Source organism: Oratosquilla oratoria, chromosome 24 (assembly GCF_046742065.1).
Source record: "Oratosquilla oratoria isolate Oo_2021 chromosome 24, ASM4674206v1, whole genome shotgun sequence".
NCBI classification, from domain to species: Eukaryota; Metazoa; Arthropoda; class Malacostraca; order Stomatopoda; family Squillidae; genus Oratosquilla; species Oratosquilla oratoria.
In genome coordinates, this window is record NC_134800.1 from 30,629,599 (window position 1) to 30,643,428 (window position 13,830).

Genomic DNA, 13,830 nt, shown 5'->3' on the forward strand with positions numbered 1-13,830 from the left:
GACATGTCACTTATTTCTTTCGTTCCATGGCCTGCATCTTTCAATATCAGCACCTGTGCAATCTGTTCATTGCTTAAATGGTTGGTCGGAGCCATATTTACACTGAAAAGGGAAAAAAAGGTAAAAAAATGCGACACAAAACTTGGCCCCCTCACGAGCACAACGTCACACACACCCTACCTCCACGAATGCCCTGAGGCAACTGACGTGCTCCAGCTTCCCTGTCGCATCGTCCTTGGATGCCGTGACGTCATACAGGCAGACGCGAATTCTGACATCTTTGTTTCACCATCAAAATGACCATCATTTTTTCGCCATAATTTGCGCCCGGTCTGGCCTAAGCAGGCACGAATTTTGTCGAGCACTGTATATATATACACATATATACATATATATACATATACATATATATACACATATATACATATATATACACATATATACATATATATATACACATATATATACACATATATACATATATATATACACATATATACATATATATGATGAATGGTTCAGACAGATGAGAGACTGGGTGGAGGAAGAATAAGCGAAGATGGGCTGGAACTTTTTATTGCTTATACGTTTCAACCGACTCGGTTTTCTTCAGTAAGCTGTCTACAAACAGTTTGGACCACACATTTATACATCCGAGGACGGGAACATGGACAGGTCATCCCGCTGGCTGTCTGGGGATTCCCTTTCCCATATCATGCATACGTTTCCCAATTGTATTTATAATTAATTTACTTATTGCCTTCGACAAACAAACAAAACCTTCCCTGTCATTGATATTTTCATAATAATTAATGTAGGCAGCTTCAACAGTCTTCCTCATGTCTCTCCTTAATCCTGTGTGTAAAACCTCGACTCCATCCCAGTGGGGCAAATGTCCAGATTGGTCAGCATGCTGGACGAGTGAGTTAGACGTCCTGTGTGACCTCAAGTCTCGTTTGTGTTAATTATAAATACAATTGGGAAACGTATGCATGATACAGGAAAGGGAATCCCCAGACAGCCAGCGGGATGACCTGTCCATGTTCCTGTCCTCGGATGTATAAATGTGTGGTCCAAACTGTTTGTAGACAGCTTACTGAAGAAGACCGAGTCAGTCGAAACGTATAAGCAATAAAAAGTTCCAGCCCATCTTCGCTTATTCTTCCTCCACCCAGCCTCTCATACATACATACATACATATATATATATATATATATATATACACACATACACAAATACCAACAGTTTTTTCCCCTTACAAGGGAGGTAGCCGAAGTCAAAGACATAAATCCGCTCCCACCCATTTTATCCTCACATACTCCACTCTCATTCACCTGTTGCACATGCAGACATGCTGGCTAGCACCAAATGCATCCATTTACACACAGATCAAGAAGTTAGTGGTACTGACCCCGCACAGGACCTCACTTCTCAGGTCAGGCAGGGTCAAAGAGCAATTATCTCCGGATTACCAGCCAGCCACAATCCCATTTTGACTCCAACGGTCAACACATGATACCAGACATGGTAGTAGTAATAAATATTCATTTAAATAGCTATACACCCACTTGGACATAGATGGTATACAGATTGACCTCTCATTAACGGACTAAAAGGGGGGTAATGTTGATTTGGAGTGGTTTTTGGGTGGCATAGTGATTGCACAGCACTGAACAACAGCACCAAAAACACTGCAAAAACAGCTAATAAATGTCCACACTGATCACAATCTTGTTAACTAGTAAACAAAAAGTGCGCGCCATCACGCCATCAGCCACTCAGTGGACAAACGCTGAACTAACGGACGCATTCACCCTACCCACGAAATTTAGACTGTCGGACCGGACCAGCAGCTTTTGTCCATTGCATCCGATATCCGGTAATGCGGTGTCCATTAATGAGAGGTCAATCTGTATATTCAAATGTAGGATATAATGTATGCACTCTAGAAAGTATTTGAGCCACATTTCAACTCTAGTCAGGCCAGATTGTCTCCATGTAATTTAAATCATTATATGTATTTCATTGTTGGCAACTCATCCGAGTTCCCCTATATAAGACCCTGTCATCAGGCCTGTAGCATGACACAGCCTGGACATCAGGGTTTTGGAGTCGGAGAGAGTCGGAGGTTTTAGCTGGGAGTCGGAGTCGGATTTCTAAGAGTACTAGGAGTCGGAGTCGGATTTCTAAGAGTACTAGGAGTCGGAGTCGGATTTCTAAGAGTACTAGGAGTCGGAGTCGGAATTTCTTATCCGACTCTGACTCAAGTCCAATAGCTGTAAAATACTGTCTATAGATGTGCACTGTGAAATAATTTGTTGCTATTGTGCAAATAGAAAGCAGTAGGTCTCATTATTCCAAGTTTAAAAAATCTAAAAAATTTGATATGTTTTGTGTTGAGAAAATCTAATAACCATCCAGTATAGAATAGTTTTATAGCTAGTTACAGGACACTGTATATATTATTTATAGAAGTTTCCAGGATGTAGTTTGTATTAATGTTTCATTCATTCTATACTATGGGAGTTATAGCCAGTGGAATGTATTTCTATTTTTAATAAATATTCAATAAATATAATTATTAATTCAAACTCCTGAATAATTTGTCAACTGTCAAGTGACAGATGATTTTTATCTTTAAATAATTTAAACTAGCTACTTTATCTTTGTTGACAGTATAATTAATTCAAATTATGTTAACATCTAGAACTCCATCATGTACACATGTACATGACAGTGTAGACAATAGTAAATATCCACTACGTATGCACTATGCACGTACGTCTTCAATGTATGTAAAAGTCAATGGAAGTGTTTTTGTGTGGTTTACTGTTTTGTAGGAGCTATGTCATGCTGGGATAATGCCCTGAGATAAACTTTGACCAGTCTCAGAGGCCAGATAGGAATGACATTAGAACATATGTACACACAGCATTTGGTGATGACTGAAAAGGGGAGGAACAACAGCAGCTATGAACAGTGTGCACAGGGGAAGGTTGTCTCTCTTTCCTGAACTGATTCCTGGTTTTTATGATAACATGGTGAAATTAATTCTGCAGTAAGTACTAGGTAGGGCATCCTCCATTAACCCCTACCATACGGTGCCGCACATGCAGGCGGCATGAGGAGCAAGTGCATATGCAACGCTGCCATATTGGCGTCTTGATTATATTTATTGTAGTCGCCCCTTCTTTTTGAAATTCTCTATAATATTACCTTAATCACATTCTCTATGGTTTTCAAAATTTGCGGGTGAAAGAGAGAATGATCGATAAAGCAGTGACTATATTTTGATGCGAGTATTATTACGACACATCGTACGGCTGGCATCGGCTGCTGCCCGCGAGATTTAAGTCCCGGAGTGAAGTGGTTAACCTCTTCACTCCGGGGCACATCACACGTCTGGCAGCATTAGCTGCCCGACGTGCGATGTTGCGTCATAATAATCGCATTATAAAAAATAAAGTCAGTGCCCAATCGTTCGTTCTCTTTCACCCGTGAATTTTGATAACCATAGAAAATATGATGAAGCCGGTTTAGAGAGAATGGAGGTTACGTAGGTACGACTACAATAAATATAATCAAGACACCGACGTTGGCATCATCGCGTACCCACTTGCTCCTCATGACACCTACGTAGGCGTCACCGTATGGAAGTGGTTAACCTTTCCTCATCATGATTTGTCATATTTTTTCCTAATATTGTGATAGAAGGTTTATGAGAACGGACAAATGAAATAACAATGATTTTTTTTTTTTGGGGGGGGGGCACAAAGGAAATAGAAAATATATAGCTTCAAAGTAGCAACTCTGCCATGACAGATTTGAAAGTGCTCATAAGCTGGTAGATGATCATGAGCATAAATAATACCCTTATATATTTTATATATGTTTATACAAATATACATGCTTGTGTGCATATATATATAAAGCTGGGTGAGTGTATGTGTGAGTATATTTATCATACAAGTGAATGTTTCACATAAAAAATAATATACATGAAAAATATTTATAAAATGCTTGCCGAATAGGTGTGGGAGGCTGGTATATGAATCTGCAGAAAAGATTTCCACATAGGGGTCAAGGAGTTAAGGAGTCAGAGTCGGGAGTCGGAGTCAGAGTCGGCATCCTAGGAATTCTAGGAGTTGGAGTCGGAGTCAGAGTCGGACCTTACACCATCCGACTCCGCAACCCTGCTGGACATTCACCAATAAAGAAAAGGACCCAGCCAGCCACTTTTTCTCAACCACGCTACCAACAAAAGAATGTTGTAAGCCATAAAAACTCAAACCAACACTTCTCCTGGCAGCCATGGCAACACACCACCCCTCCCTCTCTCTTTTCTTAGCTCCTCCTGGATAATGGGTCGTCCCTTCATCTTGCCCACTACCCTGGGGCAGAAACAATGTAGCAAGACATAGCACATCCACAGCAAGGCCGCTTCATTTAACTAGTGACCCCACCTCTCCATCCCCTCATGCAGAAAGAGAAGATGGGGAGAAATTCCTTCAGGCTATGTCACAAAATCATTCACACATACTCCCTCACCCACACCCTTCCATGCATCAAAGCATCATCCATACACAACTATTCTCCATTCACTGCTATCTTCTGTCTTCTCCCTTCCTTCCTCAACTGACATTCCCCTCTTTCTCAATACCCCTTTTATTCCATCCATCCATTTCATCCTTGGTCACCCTTCATGTTCACTCCTTCCACCTCTATCTTCCACACCTCTTTTACAAATCTTTCTTCACTCATTCTTTCCATGTGTTCAAACCATCCCAATACTCTTTCATCAACCCTATCTCCCAACTCCCTTTACACACCTGCTCTCCTTGTCATTTCTCACCCTATCCAGCCTAGTAACTCCTAACATACTTCTCAGGCATTTCATCTCAAATACATTTAATCTCTTCCTCTCTTATGTTCCATGTTTCTGCCCCATACAGTGCTTTTGGCACAATCACCCCTTCATATAATCTCCTCTTAATTTCATTCCCAAATGTCTATTTCTCATTACTTTTTAACCTCCCAAGGCACTTACTTGCTTGTCTCAATCTACATTCTACCTTCACCTCTACTCCTCCCTTCCCACCACATTCACACCCAAGTATCTAAAGCTATTCACTTTCTCCAGTCTCTCTCCTTTAATACTCACTTCCAATTTGCTGCCATCCTCTCCTCTTGTGCATCTTATCACCTTACTTTTACCCACATTTATCTTCCACTTCCTTCTTTTGCACACCTTCCCATTCGCACATTGGACATTGGATCATTGGACATAACTTTTTTTTTATCATGGTAATGGATTGATGTGCCTCTTGATATGCACAATTTTACAGAGCTCTACAAAAATACTTCACACATCCAAAGCCCCCTTCATTCCATCCACTTCATTCTTGCTCTTCTCAAGTTTCCTCAATCTACATCCACAGGAATAAGGAGGAAATGGAAAATCTTTCTTGATATTTACAACAAGGGAATGAACAAACATGTGTCAAATATTTGTGGAAGGAAGCAGAAGTAGGACTGATTTAGCAAAAAGTGCGAGATTGAAAAAAAAATGGAGGAAGAAGAGCAATACAATAAAAGAAGCTTACAAACAAGCTAGAAATTACTTTTAAAAAAAATCACGAGGCAGATGAAAACAATTTTCAAAGAGGTCTAGTAGATAAATGCAAAGATGAACCAAAACTGTTTTACAGGATTATAATTGGTAAATTGAGACAATGGGAAGTAATCACCAAGTTAAAAGTGGGTGGTGAGGTCTTTGAAGAGGTCTCAGCTCAGGCGATATGATTACAGTACTCAATTCATCAAAGGAAAGATTGCATTGACAGATCTCTTGATTAAGGAGATCATGGGAACAAATCAAGAAAGACCACATATGTACAGGATGTGAAGAAATACAGTTTTCCATACAGGTGCATAATACTTGGAATATCTATGGTGATATAGCCCAAATTCAAACAATACATGAATTCAAATCTAAATATAATTGGAAGTCAAGACCAATTAGGTTAATACACTCCTTTTGCTATTCTTTCCTCATTCATTCATTCATTCCTTGTGTCCATTTCAGCACCCTTTCATCTACCTTATCTGACATTTCATTTCAAACACATTCAGACTCATTCTTTTTGCCTCCCTTAAATTTTAAGTTTCTGCTTCATACAGTGCTGTGGGTACAATAATTCTATCATACAACATTCTCTCTGCACTCGTCACCAAATAACTATCTCCTTTAATCTATGATTCACCTCCACATCCATTTCTCCATTCCCTACCACATGTGAACCTTAATAATTAAAACTCTCCACATCCACCAGTCTCTAACATTTCATGGACACATCCAACCTGCTACCTTTATCACTCATTGTACATCTCATCACATTACTTTTACCCACATTTACTTTGCACTAACTCGTCTCAAACTTCTTTTCAAATTCTGTCACCAACTGCTTCAATCTCTCCTCAAAATTAGCTACAAGTGCAGTGTCATCTACAAACAACTGTTCACCTCCCACATCCTTCCACTCTAGCCCACCAACTTCAAAACTTACCTAGCATTTTCATGTTTACCTTCCCTACCACCCCATCCATATATACATTGTACAACTAAGGCAACATCACATAACCCTGGCACATCCCCATATTCTGTTACCATACTCCATATGATAGTCACCCCTTTTTGTTTTCTATTCTCTATGTATATTCTAATTCCTAAGCAAAGAAAATTAAGTGTTCAGAAATTAACATTTTTACATATGCGTTAAATGATTTAGAAGGTTATTCTAATCAGTGTATGAAAATTTAAGGATGTATTTGCTTTATTTTCTTGTGATGTATAGATAATGTATGATTTATGTTAATGACCAAACATGTCAACGTATCGGTTGTTGGAACTTGTTAGTTATCGACCCGTCCTGGAAATAATGTTTTGGTTCTCTCTCGGTACAGCCGATCTAGTAACACCTATTTATGTTACTCTAAAGAGAATTCAAATTCATGTGCCCCGTTCTGGCATATTTGATAGTAAAAAAGGAGGAAAGTACTGTACCAGAGAGAGCATATAATTAAGGTATTAAACCCAGACTTTATATTCTATCCAGGATTATTATCCTAGTTCCATGGAAGATGTAATTAATATTCAGTGATACCTATTCCATACCATGCATGTGCAGATCATGTGAATGAAATTATACCAATGTACACTTTAATACTGTATTTTACCTAGTTGTATTATACAGGAAGGAAGCTATGCTCGTGGTGACCTGTCTTTGTATCTTTCAGCATCAAGTTTTTTCTTAAAATCTTGAATTGTGTTTGCACACACTGTAAGTGATATTAAACAATATGTATTCCATAACATGTGTGTAGATTAAGCCAATTTGTTTATTGTTGATGCTATTTACTTTATCAATTCAATTCCAAAGAAATAGGAATGTGGAGATCAGATTATAGATCTACAGAATGAATGCAGTGGTAATATGATTTCATTCTGTCTTATATGTGTAAGTCACATACTTTGCTATGTTGGAGAATAATTTTGCATTTAATGAGGAAATGTAATTGCTCTCTAGAATTAAGCTTCAATATATGTATTTTCATATGAATATCTTTGTCTAACCTCAGTAGTTGATGATAAATATAAAATTTGTTCAATCACCTTTAGGGGATGAGGCAGTATCTCTAAGGATAAGTATTGTCCTCCTTGATCTCTTATTTACTATACTATTTTAGGTATTGGAGGTGATTAGTTAGCAGTAACAATTCACACCAAATAATCCATTTTCACCTTTCCCTGCCCTACTATTTAAGTAAAAAATTTCTATTGCCTTCAACAAACTTCCTCCTATACCATACATCTGCAGTACATTACACATGCCTCTCTATCAATTTTTCCAAGTCTGTAAATACCTAAAAAATATACTGACTTTTTTGCCATACCTGTTTCACAATAAACACCTGAACTATGCAATCTCTTCTTCTTTTAAACTCACACAGCTCTTCCCTAATTACTCCTTCCATTACCCTCCTAAGTATCTTAATACCATATTTTCCGGCGTGTAGTGCGCGACTTTTTTCCGTTGGAAGGGCCTAGAAATTGGGGGTGCGCGTTATCCGGTGGTGCGCATTATCTACGGCCTACGATAAAAATTCTGCGGCTGTGTGTGTAATTTTTTTCACAACAACGTGACGATGTTGGCCGTCACAAAGTCGGGAGGCACACTTCTCCGTGACGTTCCGTGAGAACAAGAAGAACAGCCATGGTGACATGAAAGAATACGCCAGCATGGGCTACCGTATATAAATATTTGGTATAGGTATCTATCGAATCTTATTTTTCATGTTTAAATAGGCCTAAACACCATGAAACATGATCAATATTCATGATATTTGCCCATGTTCACAGCATCCTAGTTTGAATTTTTATGTTGGCTTTGTTGCTTCACTTTAGGTATAGTACAAATTCCGTTGCGGCCGTTCATAAACTCGTGTCAAACACCTGACTACAACACCCTCTTTCGGGAGTTATATTAACTAAACGTCACCTCGATGAGAGACTGTCCTATTTCACCACTGTCATTGCAGGTTCAAAGCTAAAACGAAACAGTCTGTAGTTTGTTTCAGTATTAAATAAAAAATGGCAAAGACGAATTATTTCCTCAAGATATAAAATGAACATTTTCTGTAAAAATCCCGAAATTTTTCTGTATATTTTACTTTCAATAAGCTGTTTTAGATCATATTTCCAACAAACTATTTAAGCTACAAAGTAATAAGGAAGGGACCAACACACAACATGATTTATATACGGTACCGGTACATGTAGTTCCGACTTTTTCTTAGTTGTGTCCTGATTGATGCCTAAACTGACAATTTAGTGACAAATCAACAGATTTCCCAGCGGTGGCTCTAGCCAATGAAAAAGACTTCTCCATGTAACCTCGTTCACATGATATAAATACCTAGGTAAAACTGCGTTATAGACAAACGCGATCGGGCATGCGCATTATACGTCGGTGCGCGCTATCTGTGTACAGACGCTCCTCAACTTACGTTTTAGTTAGGTTCCGAACGGCCGAACGTAACGTGAAAATGAACGCAAGTTGTTACTGTACTATACATCCATAAATTCTATTACCATGTCTTATAAAACACCCCTAATCATTAATTATAAACATAACATTGTAAAATAATAACATTAATTTCAAATAAATTAAATTCAAGCAACATAAATTGAGATGGTGGAGGAGGAGGAGGGGGAGGAGGGGGAGGAGGAGGAGGCAAGGCACATTCAGTCTGTCGTTTGTGCCATGTAAACAATGGACGCAGCGTCATGCGTAAGTATCGTTTGAACTACGGAGAGCGAGCTAAACTAAAAAATTCACTCAAAAAAAAAATTACAATTTTTTTTTACAGTCAGTTCAAACGTAAAATCGAAAAAAACGTAAAACGAATGAACGTAAGTAGAGGAGCGTCTGTACTGAGATAACGAAGTGCATGGGTGCGCATTATAACCCGATGCGCATTTTAAGCCGGAAAATACGGTACCTGCTCATATACTTTACCAATCATACTCAAAAGACTGATTTCTCTAAAACAATAGTATTATTTTCTATCTATACATGCATATAAACTAGGTTAACCATGTCAAACTAGTATATCACATACTATCAAGTGCATGAATATATTATATAGCTGGTCATAAAATGGCTTATCTAATTATCAGCAACTTACCTTATACATAAAATGTTCCAAACATTCAGTTAACATTTCTGCACTGCTAATCTATTAACATACATAAGCACTGGGCTCTAATTTTTAAACATCCTTGAATGCAAATGAATGCTGTACACATCCACAAGTGCCTAACCTCTGTATTCAAAATTTCCAAATGCATTTCACCAACACCCCAACACAAAAGCACATTGCTACATCTAAATCCTCAATTACAACAAACACTACAATGATCTATTTTTTTCTTTTTTTCTCTGCTGACCTTGACAGGGATTTCCTCCTATGAAACTGGCCATCTTTTCTGCAACAACAGGACACTTTTACAGCTTCATTCACCTAGATCCATCATACAGTATCTCCTAATGACACTCATCAATAAAGAATAATTCGGCATATGAACTGGGAAACAAGGTTACAATGAAAACTACATTTACATAAAATTCTATTATCATAAAAACTAGATTCACATAAACTATTCTTAGGGTGACACATATACATACACATAAATATATATCTACACACACAAACAAGGGCCTCTTCCCACTTATATGGGAAGTAGCTAACCCAGTCATGCACCCACTCCAACCCATTCCACTCCCATCCACCACACTAGTTTCCCTCTCATCTTAGTTCCCTATGGATGAAGGGTCATCCCTGTTTCTTGCCCACTATCCAGGTCAGAAGCAATGCTGCTAGACACAATACAGTATATACACAGCAAGGCAGCTTCATTTCCACAGCGACCCTCTCTCTTCATAAACCCTCATGTGGAAAATCTAGAAGTTTGGAAGGAATCCCACCAGTCTGAGTCAAAAAGTCAATCATAAAAAACCATCCTCCACTCACACCTATCCCCTACCTTCTCAACAGACATTCCCCTCTTGCTTAACCTCTTCAGTACGGTTCTAAATCTCGCGGGCAGCATTAACTGTCAGATGTACGATGTGTTGTAATAATACTCGCATCATAAAACATAGTCACCGCTTATATCGATCGTTCTCTCTTTTACCCATGAATTTTGATAACCATAGAAAATGTGATGAAGACAGTTTAGAGAGTATGTCATTACGCAGGGGCAACTACAATATATATAATCAAGACGCCGATATGGCAACCTCGCGTATCCACTTGCTCCTCATGCCGCCTACGTGTGCGGCACCGTATGGAAGGGGTTAAAGCTCCTTTCATCCCATCTATCCATCTCATCTTTGGTTCTCCTCTCAAGTTCACTCCATACACCTCTGTATTCCACACTCTTTTTGCTTACCTTTCTTCATTCATTCTTTCCATGTGCCCAAACCATCCAAACGTCCTTTCATCAGCCCTATCTACCACCTCACTTTCTACCCCCACTCTGCTCCTCACCTCCTCATTTTTCACTCTATTCAATGTTGTAACCCCCATCATACTTCTCAGCCACCTCATCTCAAACACATACTTCTCTTTTCTGCCTCTCTTAAATTACAAGTCTCTGCCCCATACAATGTCATAGGCACAATCACCCCTTCATATAATCTCCTCTTTGCATCCATTCCCAGATGCCTATTTATCATTATATTTTTGAATCCCCTAAGACATTTACCTGCATCATCTACAATTTACCTCCACTCCCACTCCTGCATTTCCTACTACATGTGACCCCAAATATCTATCCACTTCCTTCAGCCTCTCACCTCTAAAACTTACTTCCAACTTGTTCCCAACCTCTCCCCTTATATCACCATCCTACTTTTACCCACATTTACCTTCAATTTTCTCCTAGCATATATCTTCCCAAATCCCATCACTAACTGCCTTAGTCCTCTGACCCCACCACAAGTGCAGTGTAGACTGCAAACAACTAGCTCACACCCTACTTCCCTCCACTCTAATAATCTCCAATCCCTTGTCTACCACCCTCACTTTTACCTACCATACCACCCCATCCATGGCAAAATGACACAGCCCCTTCTTCACCTAAAACCACTCGCTCTCTCCATTTCTACTCTTGTAAAAACTTGACTGTCCTAACAAGTTTTCCCCATCCCGTATATCTGCAATATCTACCACAATACCTTCCTATCTCCCCTGTCATAAGCCTTCTCCAAACCTATTATGGCCCAAAAAACATCTTTACCTTTCACCAAAAACTTTTTGCAAATCTACCTATCCACAAGATTCTGGTCCATGCATCCTCTACCTTTCCTAAACTCACATTATTCTTCACCATTTATTCTCTCTGTTCCTCTCCTAATCTTCTTAATTAACACCCTCCCATAAGCCCTTTCAACATTAAGAACGGAGTACCACAGGGCTCAGTTCTATCCCCCACATTATTTAATCTATACATGCATGACTTACCCACGCCAGACACCTCAGAAATACAAATCTCTTCCTACGCAGACGACATAACAATCACATGCACACATCGTAACACAGACAAAGCTGCAGAAATAATCCAGCCTTACCTTGACACACTCAACACATGGTTCATCACAAACAGACTCAAAATAGCTCCAACCAAATCTACAGCAACACTTCTCACCAACTGGACAAAAGAACACAAATACATACCTCATCTCTACATCAACAACACTCTAATACCACACACAAACACACCGAAAATTCTTGGTGTAACATACGATACATCCATGTCTTTCAAACAACACCTCACAAACATAAAAAACAAATGTACACCTAGACAACGCACTTAACCCCTTCCATACGGTGCCGCACACGTAGGCGTCATGGGGAGCGAGTGTATTCGCGAGGCTGCCATATCGGCGTCTTGATTATATTTATTGTAGTCGCCCCTCCATAATGACATTCTTTCTAATTCTTTTGTAATCGCATTTTCTATGGTTATCAAAATTCACGGGTGAAGAGAGAACGATCGATATAAGCAGTGACTATATTTTATGATGCGAGTATTATTACGACACGTCGTACGGCTGGCATTGGTTGCTGCCACCGAGATCTAAGTCCATGACGCCTACGTGTGCGGCACCGTATGGAAGGGGTTAAGTCAATCACTGGAACAACATTTGGACAAAACAAAGAAACCAATATAACAATATACAAACAATGCATACGCTCAGTGATGAATTATGCGAGTCCTGCATGGGCTCCTAATCTCAGTGAGACACACCACAACACCCTTCAAATCATACAAAACAAAGCCCTAAAAACAATTACAGGCTGCACAAATACATCACCTACAGACCATTTACACCATGAAACAAAAGTCCTCAAAGTCAAGGACCACCTCGACATGAGAGGCACACAAACACTTGCTGCAGCCACCACAAACACATCACACCCGCTACACTACATAGCAGAACACCCACACACACCAAGAAACATTAAAACTACACCCAAAGACCTTTATTACGCACAGATACTCTCTTCTCTTCCTCCACAACCACCAAATACCAGCCTCCGGAAACATATTCATAATCATATCACTCACCGCTCCATTAACACACTGAAAGACAACACACTGCTGCATGCCAGACCCCCTGATATCCACCCTTCTGAATCCTCTCTCCCACGAAAGGACAGAGTCCACTTGGCCAGACTGCGATGCGGTCACCACCCAGCACTTCTAAGCTACCAGAAGAGGCTGGACGACCGTGTTGTGAACAGCTGCCCAGGATGTAACACTTCACCCCATACCATACAACACATAATGGAAGACTGCATTATACACAATCATGCACGCAAACAACACAACATACACTCTATAAAGGATTTGTGGGAAAACCCAGTTTCGGCTGTGGCCTTCCTTGGGGAGACGGGACTGCTCGGACAGACAGTCTAGGGAACGACAACAACAACAACTACCCTCAACAAACTAGTTCCTCTAAAACTATTACTTTCATATATGTCCCATTTTCCTTTGTCAAGTGGAAATATACAAGCATTTTTCCAGTCCTGTGATACTCTCCACTCCCCTTGACACTCATTCAAATAACCTCACTAGCAAATCCATTATAACCATACCTCCCTTTGACACTCCGCATGGTGCCCATCCAAACCAGGTGCCTTACCAAGTTTCATCAATTTCAAAGCTCCTTGTCCTATATCTTTTCCTATATCAGTAAT

General features: G+C 39.6%; 1 protein-coding gene across 3 annotated transcripts in view; it reads right to left on the reverse strand.

Annotated features, from left to right (window-relative positions):
* LOC143038532 (copine-8-like) overlaps positions 1 to 13,830 on the reverse strand; it is a 177,201-nt gene that overhangs the window by 149,277 nt on the left and 14,094 nt on the right. Inside the window, exon 2 of one of the 3 annotated variants that reach the window (XM_076207839.1) lies at positions 10,010 to 10,048. The exons of the other annotated variants lie outside the window; for them this stretch is intronic. The gene's annotated coding sequence lies outside the window, so the exon portion shown is untranslated. The remainder of the gene's footprint in view (positions 1 to 10,009; positions 10,049 to 13,830) is intronic. 3 annotated transcript variants of the gene reach the window in all.